Source organism: Aythya ferina (genome assembly GCF_964211825.1).
Source record: "Aythya ferina genome assembly, chromosome: 1".
Classification (NCBI taxonomy): Eukaryota; Metazoa; Chordata; class Aves; order Anseriformes; family Anatidae; genus Aythya; species Aythya ferina.
The window spans coordinates 65839384-65860625 of record NC_140296.1 but is presented as its reverse complement, the minus strand read 5'-3'; the positions used below and the strand labels follow the sequence as shown (position 1 = coordinate 65860625).

The 21242-nt window shown below is 39.8% G+C and overlaps 1 long non-coding RNA gene across 1 annotated transcript in view; it reads right to left on the bottom strand.

Moving 5' to 3' along the window:
• Window positions 1-21242, bottom strand: part of LOC311430047 — a 111790-nt gene that overhangs the window by 73760 nt on the left and 16788 nt on the right. Inside the window, exon 3 of the long non-coding RNA XR_014688517.1 lies at window positions 12730-12852. This is a non-coding gene — a long non-coding RNA (uncharacterized lncRNA). The remainder of the gene's footprint in view (window positions 1-12729; window positions 12853-21242) is intronic.

Genomic DNA, 21242 nt, shown 5'->3' with positions numbered 1-21242 from the left:
ATTCACCTGCAAAACACTGTTTGATAACCACAAAAATTCAGTGATAGTTGTTATTTGTTTATGAATAGTTCTTTTAAATCCTAACCATAAATATGGGTCATTACATGGGACTATAAGATATGTGCAGAGAAGGCAGTACAGAGAAGGCACACAAGATATTCTGTCTAGCTTCCTTAGAGATAGAGAATGGTAAAAGTTTGGTTAACACATAAGGTAGTGCTTCCATTTGTCTTGTCTTGTGGGCAGGCAAGACTTTGCAAAATCCCAACAAAAATCTCATGAAGTAGGTGGTGCACATAGTACTATGTATAGGTAGAAAGTGAGGTGTTGCGATGGCATTCAGAAAGCTTATTTTGAGAATGATCAGACCATCAACAGGTGAAACAGAACCCAAAACAGAAAGAATAACCTCAGTCTCTTAAAGAAGGAGGAAAGCGACAGAGAAAGAGAGTAGTGTACAGATTTTAATGAGAAAAATTATCAGCCTGAGTCCTGACAGTTGTGTAACCCACTTATTTTGTGTGAAGGCAGGGTACAAGAATGGAGAAATAGGAATTGCCTTAAGTACTGTATAATACGATTTCAATTACTTCATTTAGTTATTGCTAAGCACATTTTATAAATGCCATATCCAAACATTATATTTGTTTTGGTCATTGAAATGATGCTTTCAAACTGACCTGAAAATGTATTGTGTTATATTACGTCAATGTAATACCATAACTGTACAAAATTGGTAATATCAGATGAAATAACTTAAAAAGATGCATCTCATCAGTTCATTCTCTGCATCCTAATGTCTGTAAGGAGTACAAGGCCGTTTGCTGAGATTTTGCTCATGCACTGTTAAGTGGGATACTGGTATATCAGACAAAGATATGCAGACAAAGTATTGAAAGATAAAATGAAAACATCTTCATCTGATGAAAATGAGATCAAGAAAGTAACATTTCTCTCTACATCATATAAAGTAGAAAATCTGAAAATCATTTCAATGAAAAAAGATTAAGACTGGGATGTTTAGGGGGCATCATTATTGCTGCAGACTACTGCATAAGACAAAATATATATATATCAAACCAGTATAGCACTAAATTGATTTAAATTAAAGATGGTAATGAACCAAGACATTGACAGTGGTATAATGTCACCTTGGTGGTTTGGTTTAAGGCAATCACCTGCACTCCTTCTGTAGTTGAGAGAGAGAGAGAGAGATAGAGACTCTACCAGTAATGGAGAGTAATTTTTATTATAGAAATCTGAGATACCACCCTAAAGTGGCCACATGAGCTAGTTGAACTGAGTAAGATCTGGAAGTGTCATGTGTAGAGGACAGAGAAAGAAAAAAACTGAGACTAGATAGCTAATTCTAAGACAACTAAAGAAAGGGGTAGTGAATCCTGCACTGTATGTGAATTCACAAACTTTAGGAAATTAAGGACACAAATAAATTTATAAGCCTTGTTTTTTCATTCATTTCAACAGATGTACTAGGCATAAACATGCCTGTTGATGTCTTGATATGGATTTCTTGGACTGGATTTTGACATCTCTACAACTGTGGATCCTGAGACATATTTAACATCAACATAAAAAAGTTAGGAAGTTCAGTGTCTTTTATCTACTCCCAAAAGCCAATGAAGAAACAGAGCTGTCTTATGTCAGATTTTCCTTCTCCTTCACTTGAAATAAGAAAGTGAGTGAAACAAGAATAATCTCCACCATTTTGAAAGTGAGGACCACCCCAGTCATAGCAGAAACACTTTTCTCGTTTGACAGATGAAGCCAAAGAATTGTTTTTAAGCAGTTTCCATACCTGTGCCATAGGCTATTATAGTTGACGTCTATCCATCCCATACCAAAGGGCAGCATAATTTGTCTTGTATCTCAAATCAGGTATATAGATATCTTTGCTGTTTGTAATACTAATTAAAATAGTAATCAGGAGTCTAATTCTGTAAACAGACCGTGTAATGGTCATCAAAGTTCAATGAAATAAGTTTTATGTCACAAAGCTCAGTAGTGTTTGCAAACCCGTGCTTTGTGGCTGACATTATAAAAATGACCTTCTTTTGAAATGTCTGGACTTAAGGCCAGCCTACAGTGACCAGAGAATAAATGAGGACATGGAGAATATTTGCCCCATTTCTCATGTTGTAGTTCTGTCCTTCGTAATCATTAAAGATTGGATAGGCCGTATGGCAACTTCTGTCTTTCTTTAAACAGAAAAGGAGTGGGAAGAAACAAATAAATATACACAAGAGAAAGAGGGAAAAAGAGAAAGAGAAAAGATTGCCACAGCACTCTGACTTTCCTTCACCAAAGGTAAAAGACCAAATGGTCCTTTGCTTTGCTAAGGGCTAGCCCATGGGCTAGGATCCTGTCCTGTTCTTCCTGTTCTGTGGTGCTGAACACTCAGCCTGTCACTCTGCTGCTGCATGCCAGGGGGCCGTTTGCCATGCTGTTGGAGGAGAGGGCTCTTGCAGGGAGCTGCTCCTCTTCAAAGCATCTTCCCAGGGGGAACGCTGGTTTGCATCAGCGAGCATTTAACCCACCTGTGACAGATGCGGTGCAGAGCAGTGGTACTGAGTGTAATAAGGCAGCTGAAGGTTTAATGAGAGTGGCTGCAGCAATGTGCAGAAACATCCTTCAGTGGAACAGCTAGAGAATACCAGCTGAGAGCTAGGCCTCACCTGTAAGGTGAATATAAATCTTATGCTGGGTTATGCACCAAAACGCCCCAGAGATCCCCACAAATCCATGTAAAGTGGGTCAGGAGACAAGTGCAACAAGCTAACAGAGGAGTTAAATGAATCTCTTGCATCATGTCTGCTGCTGAGAGTTGTGCAGAAATTCCTGTGCCAAAGGCACTTTGCAAAGAAAATCAGAGTGTGGCCTTTATACAGATTGAAGTCTCTGAGGAGGAAGTTGTAGAGTAACTTGAGAAACTCAAGTGCAGTAAATCACCACAACCGGATGGTGTTCATCTGGGAGTTCTGAGGAGAAATAAAGTGAGAAAAAGCCAAGATACTGACAAGGGGATGCCTTCTTCCCTTGAAAAATGTAGCAGCACAAGAAGGCTGGGAAGGCCTATTATGTTGCCTGTCTTCAAAAGGAGATGAGGAAAATCCTGGGAATTGCAGAGCTGTGAAGTTTACCACAGTTTTAGGGAGCTCAATAAACCAGTTCCAAACAGTAGCTAAAGAGACAATTTGTTGGACAGGAACACCCTATGAGGGTGTTCCTCAGTCTTTGAAATGACTGAGGTTGGTATCGGGGGACAAGTACCTCTCCATGAGACTGGAATATTTTGAGGAACCATTGGAAAGGCCTTCATAGGGATGGTGGAATAATAGGTACTTGTCAGAAGAGGGTGACCATGTGCCAGTGTTCCAAATATTCAAAAGGTTTTGCAGAGGCCACTAATAAGCAATTGTTATAGAGGATAGTAAAAAATAAAACTGAGAAAAAGATCTAGAAGATGAGGTGTTATTGGAATGAATTGCAAATCAATCCAGAGGAAGTAAATATATGAACATTCCTCTTTCTGGTAAGGGGAAACTTAAGCACTGAGCAGTGGGTTATTAAGACTAGTTTTATTATGAATAAAAAAAGTCTAGATCCAAAATCCTAATGTATTTAAATTAGAGTATCCAGAGTCTACTGCAGATCTAAATCCAAGTCTCACATGTGGTTCCTATCATAAAAAAAGGACGAAACAGTTCCTGGATTCAAACTTGTAAAGCTCTGAGGTTTGCATACTCCATAACCAAGGACTGTAGCCCACTTGATAGATACATATGAAATACAGAGTGTGGGTATCTATGTGTATAACATGCAGAGGAAACAATTTGATGCAAACTCAAAACAATTTTAAAAGTGATACATGGCAGACAGTGCTCTGATACCGAGATTGCATGAATGAGTATTTGCTCTCAACATTAACTTGCTGCAGCTAGTTGAAAGGGAAAAAGACCACAAGCAATAGGACTGTGAATTTTGTTAGGTTTGGTGAGCCTGCTTACCATTAAACATTTTAAATTATTTGGATTTACATGATTTTGTATGCTTTCAATTTCTCTCCTGTTTTTTGGTTGTTGTTGTTTGTTTGTTGTTTTGTTTTGTTTTCATTTCCTGCAGGCTCAGTGCACTGGAGGCAAAGCTACTTCAGTTTTAATTCACTCTATCTCTTTGAAATCATTAGATTTCAAAGGAAGTCAGAGGTAGGAATTAAACAAAATATAGAAAGTGGGACATTTCTGACTGGCTTGTACACTCGCAGTGTCTAAAAAGAAAGCTTTCTTTTAAAGCAAACTGTAGGAGGGCTTGTAAAAATATATATTTACATTTGCATACTGGGACAGATCCTCAACTGCCACAAAACGGTATTACTCCATCATCTTGAACAGAGCTAAACCTAACCACTACAGCTGAGATCCTGGTTCTCACGCATGTACATGTGTTTGAAATATGTTTAGGATTCTGTATTCTTCTGAATGCACGTAAGCTGCTGCTTTTTCCAGGTGCTTTTGCTTGTACACTAAGTTGTGAGAATTAAAGCTGTTCTGTATTTACCTGAGGGTGATATGTTCAGGGAGGCAAGGTGGGGAAGAAGGTTGAAGTGCAAGAAGAAAAACACATGCAGAAAGGGTCTGGAATGAACAGAGAGTCCTGGAGAAGAGGGTGGGGAAGAGAAACAGGAAAGGAAATGATGCCCAACTAAACCATGCTGGGGTCTAAGGGCATCACTTCTTGACAGCAACCAAGCACCAAACAATATCTGCATTCACAGCTACAGGGAGCTAAGCTGTGGCTGAGCAGCAACCATGACTCTTGGAAAACACCTCAAGTGTTTCCTGCTAGATAGCACAAATAGCAGGAGACCTGCTATTGATAGCAAAGTGGAGAAAAAGCAGTTCTGCACTCAGCTGTGCTGTCGCCAGAGTCATGTAACAGGACACAGAGTATGTATCACATCAGATAGTGCTAATAGGTGCCAACAGTCACCTTCACTCCCTCCCCCTCAGTTTGTCCCTGTGTGAGAGTCAAGTGGAACAACGCTGTATTGCTGCATGCTTCTGCCCACACAGTGGGACCCTGGTACTGATTCAGACAATACTGGACTCCAGACACATAATGTACACTGAATATCCATAATAAATAATAATTACCACAGTAGGGGGCAGCAGCCAGCTGTGGAGGAAAAGAAGGGCCAGCTGCTGGAAGAGAAGTAGGCACTGGCTGAGCATGCATGCTGGGCACTGGGGAGGGCGAGAGGGCCATGGCTGGGAGCCAGTGTCAGCTTACTGCCAAGAAGAGGGAGATAAAGGCACAAAAGAGGTTCACCAGAGGGAGCTGCTCCTGGCCACCCCTCAGCGATTGGTAGCAGCCCCGATCCAGGAGGGAAGGCTGATGGCAAACAGGAGCATCACCAGCCAGAGTGTGCAGCCCACACTGCATGCTGCTTTGGAGCTGGTGGGATGGATGTTGGTAAGCCAAGCACACGTGCTGCGGGGAAGCAGTGCTGCACATGTCTCTCATTTGCAAGAGAGCCATACCTCCCCCAGAAATGAGCACAGACTCATCCTACTCCCCTCAGCATCTCCTTAGAGGCATCTCCAGTTGAAACAGTGTCAATAGTCTGGGAACATAGAAAGGTCCCCAGGAGTGAACAATGTTTTTCTGAAGAGCCCCAGTAGCTGGTTCTCCGTGATTTTGTTAGGAGGCGTTTCTGGGCAGTACTGAAGATCCCCAAAGAGCAGCATGTTTAGCTGTCTGAATTCCTCTGAAGATCTGACGCTTAGGGCTTGGGGTCCCCAGGTGATATGGTAAATGGTAAACTGCACACACTTAATATTCCTGTTCTGCAGCTGCAATTTATCATAATTTTAAAATATTATTCTACCCACCCTGAAGTCATTTCCAAGACCAAGTTGGTTCACCAGCCTCATTTTCACAAGGTTGTTCATGGCATGCTCCCCACATACTGGCTGCTCAGCAAAGTCAATAGCATCCCAGTGTAAGCTCCTTTACTTGCCCCCTATGTAATACATACCAATTTCATCAGCACAATGTAACAATGAATTAGCTCATGTTCTGTGTAGCAATTATAACAGTGTGGCAGAATTTAGCTTGGTGAAATTTTGCTTTGCTTATATTCATGTCTTTATCTTCAAGCTTGCTTTTTGTGCCTGGTTATTTTTCACTGAGTTCAAATGCAAATAGATAAACCCTGTTTGCATTTTCTTCCAAAGGAGGAGTGTGTTTATTTCCAGATTCTATATACATCCGCTGGGAAAAGTCACACAGGACAAACCAATTTGGGGGGATTGTTTGTTTGTTTGTTATGTTTTTTGTGTCCCTAATTGGCTGAATACAGTGCATGTGATGTAGGTGATGTTAAAAAGAAGGTACTTTTCTTCTATTTCTCAAGAGATACTTTCTTTTTCTTTTTCTTTTTCGTTTTCGTTTTCGTTTTCGTTTTCTCTTTCTCCTTTTTCTTTTTCTTTTTCTTTTTCTTTTTCTTTTTCTTTTTCTTTTTCTTTTTCTTTTTCTTTTTCTTTTTCTTTTTCTTTTTCTTTTTCTTTTTCTTTTTCTTTTCCTTTTCCTTTTCCTTTTCCTTTTCCTTTTCCTTTTTTTTCCCCCAGTAAAAACAAAAGGCTAGTGTATGACTATAATTTTATGTAGCCCACAAAAAAGTGGAGAATTTGATAGAGGACAATCTCTGGCAAATAAGTCATGGTAGCAGGGAGAAATGTCCAAAATTTTTTCAGGTAATAGCCAAGCACAACCCAGGTGTTAGCTCAAATACAAATTCTTGGGCAATGAAGAGTCTGTATGTTGAATATATAAACATTTCAAATCCAAATAAGCAGATTCTTTCCAAATAACTTCTATCTGAACATCTGACCTTAAGAGCCAGCCTCAGTTAAGTGCTGGCAAACACCAGGATTTGGAAGGAAGTTAGGGGTGTTGCACTATTTTGAAAGCTCTGTTTTGAACCAGCTGTCATTGCGAATGTCTGCTGGTACCCCGTCTTAGCATACAGCCTGTCACTGTTGAGCATAATGGTAACGAGCCAATGGAGTGTATTGAGCTTTACTTTCTTGTGAGTCTTTGTGGCTCAGATTTTCCCTTTACATGTACATAGCCATAACAGGTAAGCTTTGAATCTATTTATGCCATATCCTAATTGGTTGTGTTTAATTTGTGTATATGTCTCTCTTTGACTGTTTGTACATATATATATGCATATTTATATGCGCATATGTACATTTGGACATCAGTATTAAATGTAAATATGCATATTGTCACAGCTTATTGCTATGTTCATCACAGATTCTTAGAATAGTTGGCTTTATTATACAATAAAACAACCATAGAAAGTTAATGCCTTCTTTAGAATAAATAAGGAACACAGGACTCATTATACCATATATGTTTAATGGTTTGAACATCTCAGTGCCCACATGAAAACAAGGAAACATATATTGCAATAGGCAGCATAATTATCCAGCAAGGAACATCCATCCTACACTCCTAGAAATATGAGATTCAGCATCACGAGATCCTAGGATTATGTCATCAGCTGCATGAGTTTCACAGCTTATCTTTCTGATTTTAGGTTACAGAAGTAAACTCTAACAAAAATGTATAACACTGCCAATTTAACAGCACATTTATGTTAATACTAGCTGAAATGTTTTCAAGAAGGTGAATAGGATCAATGTTTCTGTATGAAAGTGTGCAGTTATGCATATATATGCATACACACACATGCACACATAAATACACGCACATATGTGTGTGCACTGTGTATATAAACTGTCTGTAGAGATGTCATTATTTTTAAAGGTTGATTCCAAGTATATTAAGCTCAAAAACAATGTTCTGTACAGTTGACCAATTTAAAGAAGCCCCTGCTGGTGCATGGAAGAATGAGCTAGCTGATATCATTAAACATCATCAGATGAGGCTGCAGGTAGCTGAAACGTTCCTTAATGAAAATTTAAAGAGAGCAGATTAAAATGATATTCCTCCAATCCAACAGAACACAAAGGTAAAGACATTCAATTACAACCAAGATCTCATTTAGAACTAAAGGAGTGTTGTTTGTTGATCAGAATTTATTGCTTGAAGTGAACAGCTAAGCTTGTGACTATATATATAATTACATTTTACAAGGTACTCTAGTGGCACTTAAATATAGTTGCTAGACAAGACAATATCTTCCATAATTTCAGATTGTGATGTCCATGACCAAGAGTTTGAAAACATCAACAACAGCAACAAATACCTTTTCATCCATGCTAATCTATCTCCTAAGGTTGTGAAAAATAAAATAAATCCATAGTGACAAGTATTTGAATTTTGAACCACTATATTAACTCTTTTAATAGGATTTTTTTTTTTTTTTGACCAGTAGAAGAAGTGGTACCAAGGAAATGGTTTGAACAGGATACTATACCTGTGTGTCTGCTCAAAAAAACAATGTTTCCCCTGGATGCATCAGGAGTGTTTTTCATCGAGAAGAGATTGAGGGTGCTCAGATCTATACCGGGTCTGTCATTAGTTAAGAGAAATACATCACATCTTTAAAATCTCATAACCACAAAAGATATTGACAGGCAGGAATGGGACAAGAGGAGATGAAGAATAACCAGGGGACTGAAAGGAGTGATTTATCAGAGAAAATTAAATGAGCTAAATATGTGTGGGCTGACTTAATGTTAACTAAATGCAACATCATTGTAATCTAAAGACACTGGAGGTAAATAGCATCCATGAAGGAAAAGAAGGGGGGTTGCAAAGGAGCATAACTAGGATGTGAAGAAAGGGGGAAAAAAAAAAAAAAAAAAAAAAAAAACACTTCTAACAAGATACACTAGACATCACAATCTCTCCCTGGAGACATGGCCTCACTTAGGACATTTAATCTAGGCACAGAAAACAACCAAAAATATGCCATATGCCTCACGGTGTCAGCAAGCTGTACTGGATGACCTAAAAGGTACATTGCTAATTTGTGTGCATCCGTTATCTGTGATTTTCCTTGCTTGTATGGCCAACTCATTGTTCCTTGTGTGTATTTGGTTTCTCTGGGCCCAATCCAACTCTTGCTGTAGTCAGCAAAAGTTTCCGATAGGAGCAATAAGACCTCAGTGTCTTTTCCATGTCTTTGTTTTTCTTAAAAAAAAAAAAAAAAAAAAAAGCCCAACAACAACAAAACCCCACCCTATGAATTTATACTGTGTATGAATGTACAAACAACTAAACCAGATTTGTCCCTTAATATTTCTTGTGTATTTAAACCTGTGTTTATCATTTAAGATAATCAGGAAAACAAATATGTGTTTGTTTTCATACAGAAGAGTTAAAATATTTGGTAGGGAAGAAACTTACAGTTCATCCTAAAATAACTTCTGATGAAAAATTGCTTTGGTCGTGGAAGAATTAAGACAATTTTCTATACTAAACCAATAAATAAATAAATAAATAAAAGACATTACACAAAAATGGCAGAGCTCTTTCTAGTGTAAAAGTAGTAATGCAACAGATGAAAGGAGCTAACAATGAATTCTGAACTCAAGACTGTATCTTCAAATATTTCTGCCCAGTATCTGCATTCATAAGATGCTTCAATTCCAGCTCACTTGAAGGTAGGGAATAACTATTTTGTGGCAACTCAGTGTTGGCCCCTTGAGAGGCACAAATTTCTGTCTAAGTGAGGCTGAACATTCAGGGGTCAGGGCTGTGTTTTGGTGTTGTCTATATTTCTAGCAGCTGGTATTGTAAATCTTAAGAGCAGTGTTTCCTGAAAACACTAAACAGACATTTTGGTAGCCAGTATTGAGCCTGTAGCTATACTGCTTCAGGCTGTGATCTTGTCAGCTTTTACAAGATAAGTAGGGTCAGGCAGGGTCAGCACTTGGATTGGTAACTCTAAGGCAAGCCGGTAGCTGCGGGAAGTGTCTTAGGCAATAGAATGGATGTAGCTGTTTTCCTTGAGCCTTTTCTAATACCTTGATGAAGGCATCATGCCCAGCTGTGACATGACAGCAAGATCCTCACACTCTGCAGTCATCAAGCACCTCATTTTCAATAGGGGTCTTCCCCTGACCTAGTGTGGAGGTATGAGGTACATTAAACAGGAGACAGCAGTGCTCAGTTATTGCTTACATACATGCATGGATGGCGTGTAAGTGCACAGCCTCAGAATCCTGCATCAGGAAGGGGGTACAGAAGAATAACATGTCTAACATCTTTGGGCAATCTCACAGCTCCAAATAAGTCTTTGGCTGTGTTTATAGTATGAAAGCCAAGTCTTTTAAACCTAGACTTTGTACACCAACTTTCAGCCTTGCACTATCTTACTAGAAAGTATAGAAGGACTAATAATGAAATCCTTGCCCAATGGTCTACATTGCCAAGAATTTTAAATTGTAAGTTAACCAATTTCTCCTCTAAAGTTCAAACAATAAATAAAATTCTATGTGAAAAATGGAGCCTTTTATTCCTTTGTCAAAATCTGATCAGAGTAAACTACAGATGTTAAAAGGCACTATAGTTCAAAGAATTAAAAAGAATCTTATGGGGTTTGTACGAAGAAAAGAGTTTTAGAGAATAATACAGAAAATATTATAATGCCATTATATAAATCAGTGGCACATCCTCACTTTGAATACTGTCTTCAAATTTGGTCACCTCATCCCTGAAAAAAAAAGAAAGTAGAAATAGAACAAGTCCAGAGAATGGCAATAAAAATGATAAAAGTCAAAAGGATGTGGAATTTTTTGAGAAAAGATAAAGAACAGAAGTCCCAGCCTGTCTCTCAGGGTAGATTCACCCTCATGGGACTGCAGATTTTACATGAAACCTTTCCATAAACTTGGAACAAACTCTGTTGCCTAAGTTAATCTAGAAGATGCCCTTGTCCTCTAGCTGGAAGGTTTAGGGACCTTGCATGAGAGAAATGTTGCAAATTCTTTCCTCAGTGCATTCTGCTCTCTTAAAGGGATGACTTCAGAGCATGAGACTCTGGAAGCCAAAGTGACCTAAGGACAGTGCTGCATATTAGCTACACCTTTTTATTTTCATCAACTACATCCCATACTCTTTTTTAAGTCTCAGTTTCAAAAACTTCATTTTTCCATACCTTTCTTTCCTTCAGACTTTGGATTCATTTTTCAGAAATGCACAGGTAATTCAGAAGTATGAATCCATTGACTTGTCTAACATTTTTTTCAGTGAAATCCTTCAGCTCTTTCAAAAATGTGCCATTTGTCTATTCAAATAGTCTCAGCCCCGAAGGAATTGCACAGTCTCCCTCAGTTTGCACAATGGGATCCCCAGGCTTCGTCAGAGCTCTACTTAAGCATGACTATAATATAAATAACATTTTGTCCTCATGATCCTCCAACCTAATTAGCAGCAAAGGAATAAAAACCCTTTCCTATCCTGCAAGGTGAAATGAAGAGGTTTCAAATTTCAAACGGATAAGAGGTATTGCTTTTCCAAACAATGTACAGTTAATTAATGGAACTTGCTGCTGCACAGATAGTACTCAGAGAAACAGCATCATATTTGTAAATGAGCAGGCATTTTTTAGGCATAAAAGCAAATCTTCATTCAAAGTTCAGATTGGGTTAAGTTCAGTAGCATATATTATGCAGAAGATCAGACTAGATGATAATAATGGTTGCTCCTAGCCTTGAGGGAAAAAAAAAAAAAAAAAAAAAAAAAAAGTGAGAATTTTACTACCAGGTATTATGCAATAATATCAGTAGTTCTGGATATATGTTAGTAAGGTATCATCTCCCTGGTAAACTGTTACACACTTAAATAGGCAGGAAGGGGGAATAGTCCCTGGTATTGGCCTCTGTCACAGTCAAGGCATCTTAGGGTTTACCAATGCCAGTGACTGGCATTGGAACACACCGGAGGAAATTTCATTATTCTTGGAGTAACTGCAGAGCATCACTGAACACCTGTCTCGGAAATGGGAGGTTGTCTGACCTACTTATGGATAATCAGGATTAGTGTGGACTCTTACGCTGGGCCTTCAGAGACACAGGGAAGGCTAGGAGACTTTTCAAACTTGTAGCTGTTCAACTCTCTTACTAAAGCTGGGCAAATCTTTCTCCCCCAACCCTGTGTGAAGGGAACGACCACATTCATTGTAGCATGGTATGCTATACAGCCCTGTGTGTAGATCAGGAAAAAGCATAGAAAGGCCTTGAGAAAAGAGGTTAGAAGGAATGTGAGGATGCCAAAGGCTCAAAGGCTGAAACTAGGCTTATCCGTAGATCTATGACAGTAAATCCAGGAGTCCTAGTCCCGATCCTCCTGAACAGCAACCCCTCAGAGTGTCCCCAGCCTCTACCTAAACCTACGCACACCTCACCCACGCACAAGGAACATATGGAGACATAAGGCCCATCCTCGTCTGCCCACAGCTGAATTGTACAGCTGAACTTTGAGGCAGGACAATGTTCCCCATGGGCAAGTGTAGCCTATGATGCCTCTGTTGTTCTTTTCTACTCCAGATATCCTCAGATGGGGACAGAGGTCAGGAGACCTCTCATTGATCTTTCTGAGAAATGTTACCTTATTCTGGTATCTGGTATCTGGATATGTGGTTTATCACTGAACTGTCAATAAGGTGGTAGAGACTTCATGATAACAAGGTACCATGAGAATAGAGGCCCTTTTCTCCATGTTTGCACTTACCTGCATCGCCAGATATCTTACAGGCACCACAAGAAATCAGGGAGAATGTCTTCTAGAAAGTAGCTCTGTTGGAGCCATTTCAGTCACAGGAAGTGTTTCAGCCTTGCGGGCTGAAAAAGTTATCTGCCAGGGAAAAAATAAATAAATAAATAACACCACATCAAAAAGAGCAAAACAGATCCTTCCACTAGGATTTTTACACCAGCATTCTGTACATTCATGTAAAGACAGAGTATGCACATAAAATAAGAACAAAATCTCCACAGAGTTGCGATTCTAGTATGTTTGCAATGACAAGTTAGATTTTTTTTTTTTTCTTTTGGGGGCAGAAAGCACAGTGGAAAAGAAAAATGTATATTATTCATAAAAATGATTGTCCTGTTCACTTGTATACCTCTGCAATTTATTCTGTAACAGCTTTTTACTTCAAAGAAATCACTAGCTAATGACATCTGAAACTTAAAAAAATCCACTTATTCACAACCCTGTCCCTGAGGGAATTCCCGTGTGTTATCAGAAATTTTTCCAAAGATCATTAACAGATATTACAAACCAATTGAAACCGAGTATTTTCTTTGCAAATTACTTTTAACTTTAGAGCTATTGAAAAAAGACATTGAGTGATTTAATTTACTTAATCTGTCTACAGATTGCAGCTATGTGCATATTCTGTGATTGCATTTCCAACAAAAAGCATATATAACTATCCCTAATAGAGATATTTTTCTAAATTATCGTACAAGATCAGTAAGATCTCTGAAGATATTAATGTTTACTTTTTCATTTAGGAAATTGCACTCGAGAAAGAAATGGGCACCTTTATTCTGTTGTTATCTTAGAAATAATAACACACCATAATACTTATTTTACCTGCTATTTTAATTAAAACTCCAATAATCATCACATCTGTATATCCTTTGAGGATATGTTCTACTGATTTTTCTGAAAAATCATTGTATTTTTATTAGTCTGTGAAGCCAATACTCTTGAAACGCCTTACACAGCAATGAGTATACTGAATGAAATCCTCTATCTTGTGCCAATCCAAAATAAGCGTAGAGCAAGCTAAGTCAGCAGAGGAGGGCTGGAAAAGGCATCTTATTCTCCACCTCATTGCCTTAAACTCCTCCCAGAGAACCATATGTGTGCCAGCGCCACTTCTGCAGGAAGTATGGAAAATATCTACCCCTGAGAATATTTAGTTTGTAGCTTCCTGGAGATACAGATTTGCAGACAAGGGCTTGAAACCCCTGAAGCTCAGGTGGACATCGGAGGTATTTATTCTGAAGTGAAGACAGCTGCTGTGTTTTATATGCTGCTCAATCCTGATGGTGTGTTACACATGATTTTACACATGATTTGCCAGGTCACTTTTCCTAAGAGCTGTGGGCAAAGCAATGCAAAGTTTCAGGAAACAAATTGGGGGTTAGCTGCTGAGAAGTTCAGCCCAGATAAGCTGGTGACTGCCAGGCCAACAAGCACAAGCGGAAGAAGGATTTTAGGTGTCGATATTTTTATTAACAAAAATATGGGTGATAAACTTTGCAGATGTGTGAACCGGTATCCTTAACCTGAAAATCTTTATCCTACCTGAGTCTAAGTCATTTCCTTTTTGTCTTTAGGCCCAGAGATGACTATTCAGAGAGGGATCCAGATTTCCCACAGAAAATAAGTACCTAACCATCTTTTCATATCTTGTTTAAAATAGGAATAAAGGGTTTGCAGAAAGGTAGATGGAGAGTTTGCAGGTGACAGTTACTACTGCACCTTCTTCAGATATTCCGTATCTTCCCATCAACTAGATCAGTGTAATAACTTATTCGTTTCTACTACTATTGAACTCCCACTGTCCTGCTTCTTCCCTTTTGTGGGTTACAAAAAGGTCTTAGAATGAAAAGAAAAATTTTCCAAGTGCACCAAAAACCAGGGGTGTTATGAACTGAAAACCAGGGGTGTTATGAACTGGAGCTAATTTTTAAAGTGTGTTAGTAGCTGATGAAGGTTGAGAAGATTATTCCCTGAGCTATGGGAAGTCCAGATTTGTCCTGTGGACTTTGGGTACCTATATTTTCAGTGGCATCTCTCCACCCTTCTGTCACATACATGCAGCCAGCATCACAGTGTTATCTCAGATGGTGCACACATACCTCCAGAAAATCAGAGCCAGGGGCTTTCATTTAGTTCTAGCAGCACAGTCTCATACACATCCAGCTCCAAGAGGAGTCAGCTCAGCCCTAGTACTTCCTCCCTTTCCCCTTCCTTGCTTTTCCCCCTCCCAGATTTTAAGTAGCTGCCTTGCATTGCTTGGGCTCTAATAACTGGCCACCCCCAGCTCTGGGGTTCCTTCTGCCCAAGAGCTGGTGGCACAGTGATGGCACAGCAGCAGAAGCCACCAAGGTGTCCCAGTCAGGGGTGACCTAGAGCTCCCACCTGCCAGCACTGGGCACTGCTCCACCGGCTGCGATGGCATGGCGCTTGCCCACTGTCACTCAACCCGGGGCATCTCCGCGGAGTCTGATAACACATCTGCTAATTAATGCCAGTTGTGATCCTCGGTCAGATCCTCAACTGGGATAAATTGACACGGCTCCATTTAAGCCTGCGACAATTAGCGGCAGCTTAGAGCTGACCCGGTGGTTTTCTTTATAATGTGGATATGTGTCTTGTTGGAAGTGAACAAAACCCACCAACTAATTGCATATAAGCCACCAAACAATCAGAAAATGAAATGATTGTCAGTAACTCCCAGCCTGGGCCAAATTACAATGGTGACAAAGAAGTGATAGCCTCAGATCTGTTAACAGCCCTCTGAGCTATCCAATCCCCTTATAATAATAATAATTAATAATAATAGATGTGCTGCTGGATACATTCACCTTTCTGTAAGGAAAGCCTAATGAGTCTCTCACTCTCTCTCTTTTTTTATCAGGAAATTCAAAAGTGATTCTATTAACATGTAAGCATAGCATGTTACATTTTAACAATTGAACTGATCAAATATACTCTTACATTCTCTTTTAGAGTCTTAGGAGTAACATCAATAAGTGAAAAGGAACAGTCTAAGAACTTTCTCAGGATTCTTTTTCTGCCATTTGTCAAAATTTCATTTCGATCAATACTTCCACCCTGTTACGTTGTATCACCAGTCCTCTCAACCAAAGTAAGCAGAGCAGCAGTAGGTAACATAACTTAACTAGAGGCAAAGGCAGCATTCCCAGATATAAAGCAAAAGTTTGATAGGTTGTGTCAAAAGGAACTGTTGTTATTATTATAATTTATTATTTGTTAAGCACTGACAATGTGCTCAGTTCTGCTGATTAAGTTCTTCTGAGCAAGTTCTACTGATTAGCTTCTGAGGACAACACACTACTACAAAGAAGATATTTGACAGCTATCAAGACTTTTGCTTTCAAGGCTCACTTAGCAAAACAATTACACGCCAGTTATGCAGGTTTCGCATAAACTGAGTAAATATCATGACTTTTGTGTTCACTAATTTTCCTACTCCAGATCTCTCACTTCAGTACTGTCTGACAACCTCAAAGTTACACTGAGAGTTGAGTAAGATCTAAAGCCTCATCTTGGTTTATATTCAGTTTCAAGCATCATGCTACATTAAGAGCAAGCACACAAGTTGTGTTGTTAAGCTCTGTTTTTGCATTTGGGACTTTCTCCCTGGGAGAGCAGAGATATCTGAACAGGGCCAGCCCAAAACGAACAAAACTTAAGCAACTCCAGGCTGATGTGCACATCTCCATACCACAAAGCAGGTTGGACACAGTCAGTCCATGTTATGCTTGTAGGTGGTGGCCTGGCCTTAGAAGGACTTTTGTGGGTGCAAGCACCAAAAGGAAGCATTCTTCCTATCCTGATGGGTCTTTTTTTTTTCAGCAGATTTGTCATTAAATCTCTCCAGTGTGAGCTAAAGGTACATCGCTTTATGATGTTGAAGAGTTGGGATGCTGGTTTTAGGTTGGTCACTGTAGCAGCATTATTCCTACAAGATTAGGTGAGTTTTGGGCCTCTTTCACATCTGCCTTAGCATATAAAGGAGTCACAAAGAGTTTCTTCCTTCACCCTTACTCCCTTCAGGCCAGTTGTTTACAGTATACATTCCCAAAAACTGGGCATTGGATGACAAGACAATGCATATGCATATGTATGTACATGGCAGAGGACAGGGATCTGGGAAGTGCTGGCCAAATCTGTGTGTCAGGAGGGTCCTGAGCAGACATTGTCACTTGTCTCAGCCAGGTAACACCTAGGCTTTCTGACTGCAGCGCTGCCAGAGCTCCAGCAGTGCAGTTGTTCTTAGAAGAAAAATTCTCTTTTGTCTGCAGCTATCCTCTAGCTTGCACACTTCCCTAAATCCCACCAGCATGCTTTTTTTTTTCATAACTGACAGAGGGAAGTGAGTTCTTATATAAATCCTTTGTGTGAAGATCAAACTGTGTGCATGTAGAACTGTTTTTTTTAGGGGAAAATCTGCCCTAAAATAATCACTCCATGTTATCTCCACAGAGTGCCTGTGCTGGCTGTGGAAAAGCATCCAAGGCCACCCTCAAGACCAGGATCAACATTCGCAGGCAGCAGCAGGCTGCAGCTGAAGTCTCGGTGCTGGTGGGGAGGGCAAAGCGTGGGCAGCCTGGGGCAGGCTCAGGGTCAGGGACAGCACAGCTGGAAGGGGCCGTAATCCGAGTTGCTACTTGCAGACAATGTCAGCCATTGTATGGATTGATAGAAAGTCATGGAGCAATGCAGGAGCCAGCCTGGGGCATGTGAAAAAGGTGTCTGTCTGCCTAGCTGGCTTGGATGCCTCACGCCTCCAGCTGGCTACACAGGTATGGAAAGATGCTGCATTTTCAGTCATATCTTGTAAATTAATCTTAGTTTGTTAGTAGACCTAAGAGTGGGGGATTTGGTTGAGAAAACACAGCCTCTAATTCACAAATTCAGAAACTCTTGGAGACAGGAGAATTGGAAAAAAAAAAAAAAAAAATGACTGGTTACAGTGCTATTGAGAAATTCTTTTAGAAAATGTCAGCTAAAGAAGAAAGCACCCGAATTACAATAGAACAGCAGTTTTAAGATCAAGTTCAATGTGGCTTGGTGTTCAGCTATTAAACAACTAGATTACCAGCCAGGAAATGCCAGGCAAGAAGTAGGAATGGTGAAGCTTGCACTACCAAATCACAGCACGACTCACTGTAGCAACAAATCTTTGGAAAAGCCTCCCTTGTATCCTTCTTTCACTCTTTCTGCTCCCCTTTCCCTCTTCCCTCTTCCTGTGCTCCTGGTTTGCTTGAATAAACCCTGACAATACAGTCAGGGTTTTATAGCCAGCCCTAATTTTCCCAGAAGGCACAGCTCTTATAAAGAAGCACAGGTTCTTCCTCTTAGGACTCACGCTTCAATGCCACCATCTAAGAGATGGATGAACCAACTCCACTTAAATAAAAACACTCTACCTGTGCCCATCCTCCAGCAAAGTTTCAGCCACAGGTGGAACTAAACCCAAATCTAGACAATATTAAAGTTGAGAAAAATCAGCTTCCCTTTATTTCCCTATTCATTTTCTGCCACTTTGATTTTTTGAATTTCAGACAAGACCATGACCAAGAGCTGCAGGGCCAAAAGGGGCTGGATGTGCCATATTGCTGGCCTGAATGGAAGCAGGAAATACTAAACATCTTGCATGGAAGCCTGTTCTCATCAGGTTTATAGCCCAGCTTTTTCCATCAAAAGCAGTGAGGATGGTACAGACAGGGTTCAGAAATGCATCCAAGCATATGGGAGTATATCTACACTAATCCTCCTTTTGAGCTTCATCCAGCACTAAATCAGAGCCACACCGTAAAGAGGAATAATGCAATAACTTGTGGAAAAAGCATGGCTCCTTTCTATTAAGATGGGGAAAATTAAATAACATGACTCACTTTTCTCCTCAGAAACTGTTGGAGGAATGTAATAATGTAAAACATTGCAGAGACTGGGGAAAAAAAAAAAAAATGTCGACTACCACCTTGGCTGCCCTACAGCTATATGCCCAGTGCAGTTGCAAGCTGTAGGTGGAGGACAGCATCACGGCAGGGCCAGCCTTGAAAGAAGAACGGGATAACAGCTACCTGGGTGCCGCAGTCTTTTGGGTGACAAAACGTACTTGGGAGGCTGTGGAAACACCTTTTTTGCCAGACTAACCCATGTTATGGCTGTCCCATGCCATGTTGCTGCCTGCATGCTCTCTGGTTCTGCTGTGCTGTGGGTGCTGCCCTGAGCCATCCCCTGAAAGCAACATTGAGGAACTTGGGGAAAGAAGGGGTTTGTGGCCTTGTTTCCTCAGCAAGAACACAGGGCACTCTGTGTTGAGGAGGAAACGGGCTCTGCTTATCTCATGGCAGTACAAGAGGACCCTAAGGCTGCAACAGGGCCTGGCAGGCATGCTGCCATCTCTTGCTTGTGCGTGCGAGCAGGGTGGGCTCACACAGGGAGTACCAAAGGCTTTCCAGGTTCATCCCTATCATGTGTATTTCCCAGCCACAGTCCCTGGCTTTACCTATTGAAAGCAAAAGAGAAAGATCTGTCATTGTAAGACAAGATATGCACTGAGCGCCAGAGATGCTCTAATAGCAATAACATGTGCTAGCTGAAGGTCTAGCCCTTGACCACTTTTTCCCTGTGCTCAAAGCAAAATAAAATAAAATAAAATAAAATAAAATAAAATAAAATAAAATAAAAATCTAACATGTGAAACCCTGCTCCATAGCCTCCAAATAATGTTCTCTGGACCTTAAACCAGGTTCAGAAAAATATTTTCAACAGAGCTTGCTGAGGGAGAGCTAATGGGTTAGGGAGATTAAAAAGAGCTGTCAAAATGAGGTGGGTATTTAGGTAGGGAGGGATACAAGTTAGGAGAGGGTTTAGCTAACTAAATAGGGACAGGAAATAATAAATGCAGCTCCACACACACAAGCACACACACACTCATACATGTGCAGTGCCAGCCTACGACTCAGGCAAAGAGTCTATTGTTTCCGCATATAAAAATCTTCAAACTAGAATTTACTTGATCATGTGCACTGCCTTTTCCTGAAAGAAAAGAAAACTGAAAGAAATTATACTCAAAAGAAAACTGAAAGCAATTATACTCATCTATTTTCTTATAGAAAGAAATCATTACATAGCTCTGTGGAACATCGTCTAAAACTTCCAGTTCTCAAAAATTACTGACCAGTCTCAGCTGGTGTAAATCAGCATAGTTATACTGACATCTAGGAAGCAGAGCATTTCTACCCCAGCTTAAAATCTGCCCCCATATGCTGTTTCTTTAGAACAACTTGTCTTCCCTTTTTTTTCATGATATGCATCTGGTTTAAGGTGACTTTTCCTTTCCCAGCATATGGAGCTGAATGATTATGACGATTTACATTTATTTTAAATCACAGCCTATTAAATGGAAAAATAAATGCTAATATGTTGATGTGGTTTATTTCTGAATGAATTATTGATATGAATGAGTAGTTGCAGCTATCATAATTACTGTTTATTAAATAAATATATTTTGAATTAGAGACCCTTGATTAAGAAATCACATTTTTGTCTGAAAATTGTTTTCCTGCTGCTATTATAAGCAATACCTCACATTATTCTAAATAATAATAAAAAAAGATTGTTGAAATTATTCTATTTTTTATCTTTTCCTTTGCTCTGTGAACTTGGCAGCGCTTTGTGCATATTCCCTTTCACTGCTTCTCTCCTCTAATCAGTTAAGTGAGGCTCTTTCCCCTCTGTTGTTTGTGTGGATCTGTCACATAGCACCTAGAGACACAAAAAAACATTTTAAGCAGGAAAATGTGAAACACGAAAACTAAAGGATTGAGGATCAGATACCTGAAACTCCTCTCATCATTTTCTTTTAAGCTGAGCACGTTTCATATTAATGGTGTCTCTTTAACATAAATAATGATCTAATGAAATAAATATGAAATTGAAAGAATCATAAAAAGAATTTTACATTTAAGAATGCCATCTGTGTAACACTTAGCCTAACAATTAAATCATTTCAGCGCCAAAGCAGCTCACTCCGCTTCCAGCACAAGTTACAGAGCAGTATAATGGTTCTGCAGAACAGCACAGTATCTGAGCTCAGATGAAGAACAAACACCTGGGTTCAAACTCACTTTAGTCCACATGGGCAGTGGATATCACATGGGAGTTTTGAACTAGTCCCTGCTAATGCTTCTGCCTCGAGTCATCACAGATTTTTTGTGCAGCTGCCGATTTTCATCAAAAGAAAATTTAGATATCAGTGTACAACATTGTGCAGATCAACATGAGGGTATCTTGCTACAACTATTGCACCAATTCTCTGCTTTTTCAGTGTAAAACTCTCCTGGAACTCAGAGACAGTAGAGTTCAACTGGAGAGACCAGGACTCAGAAGCAAGACCCCATACAAGTAAATCTGTAGCATGAAAAGCTCTTTCCAGAAAGCACTTGCAACAACAGCAAACTTGA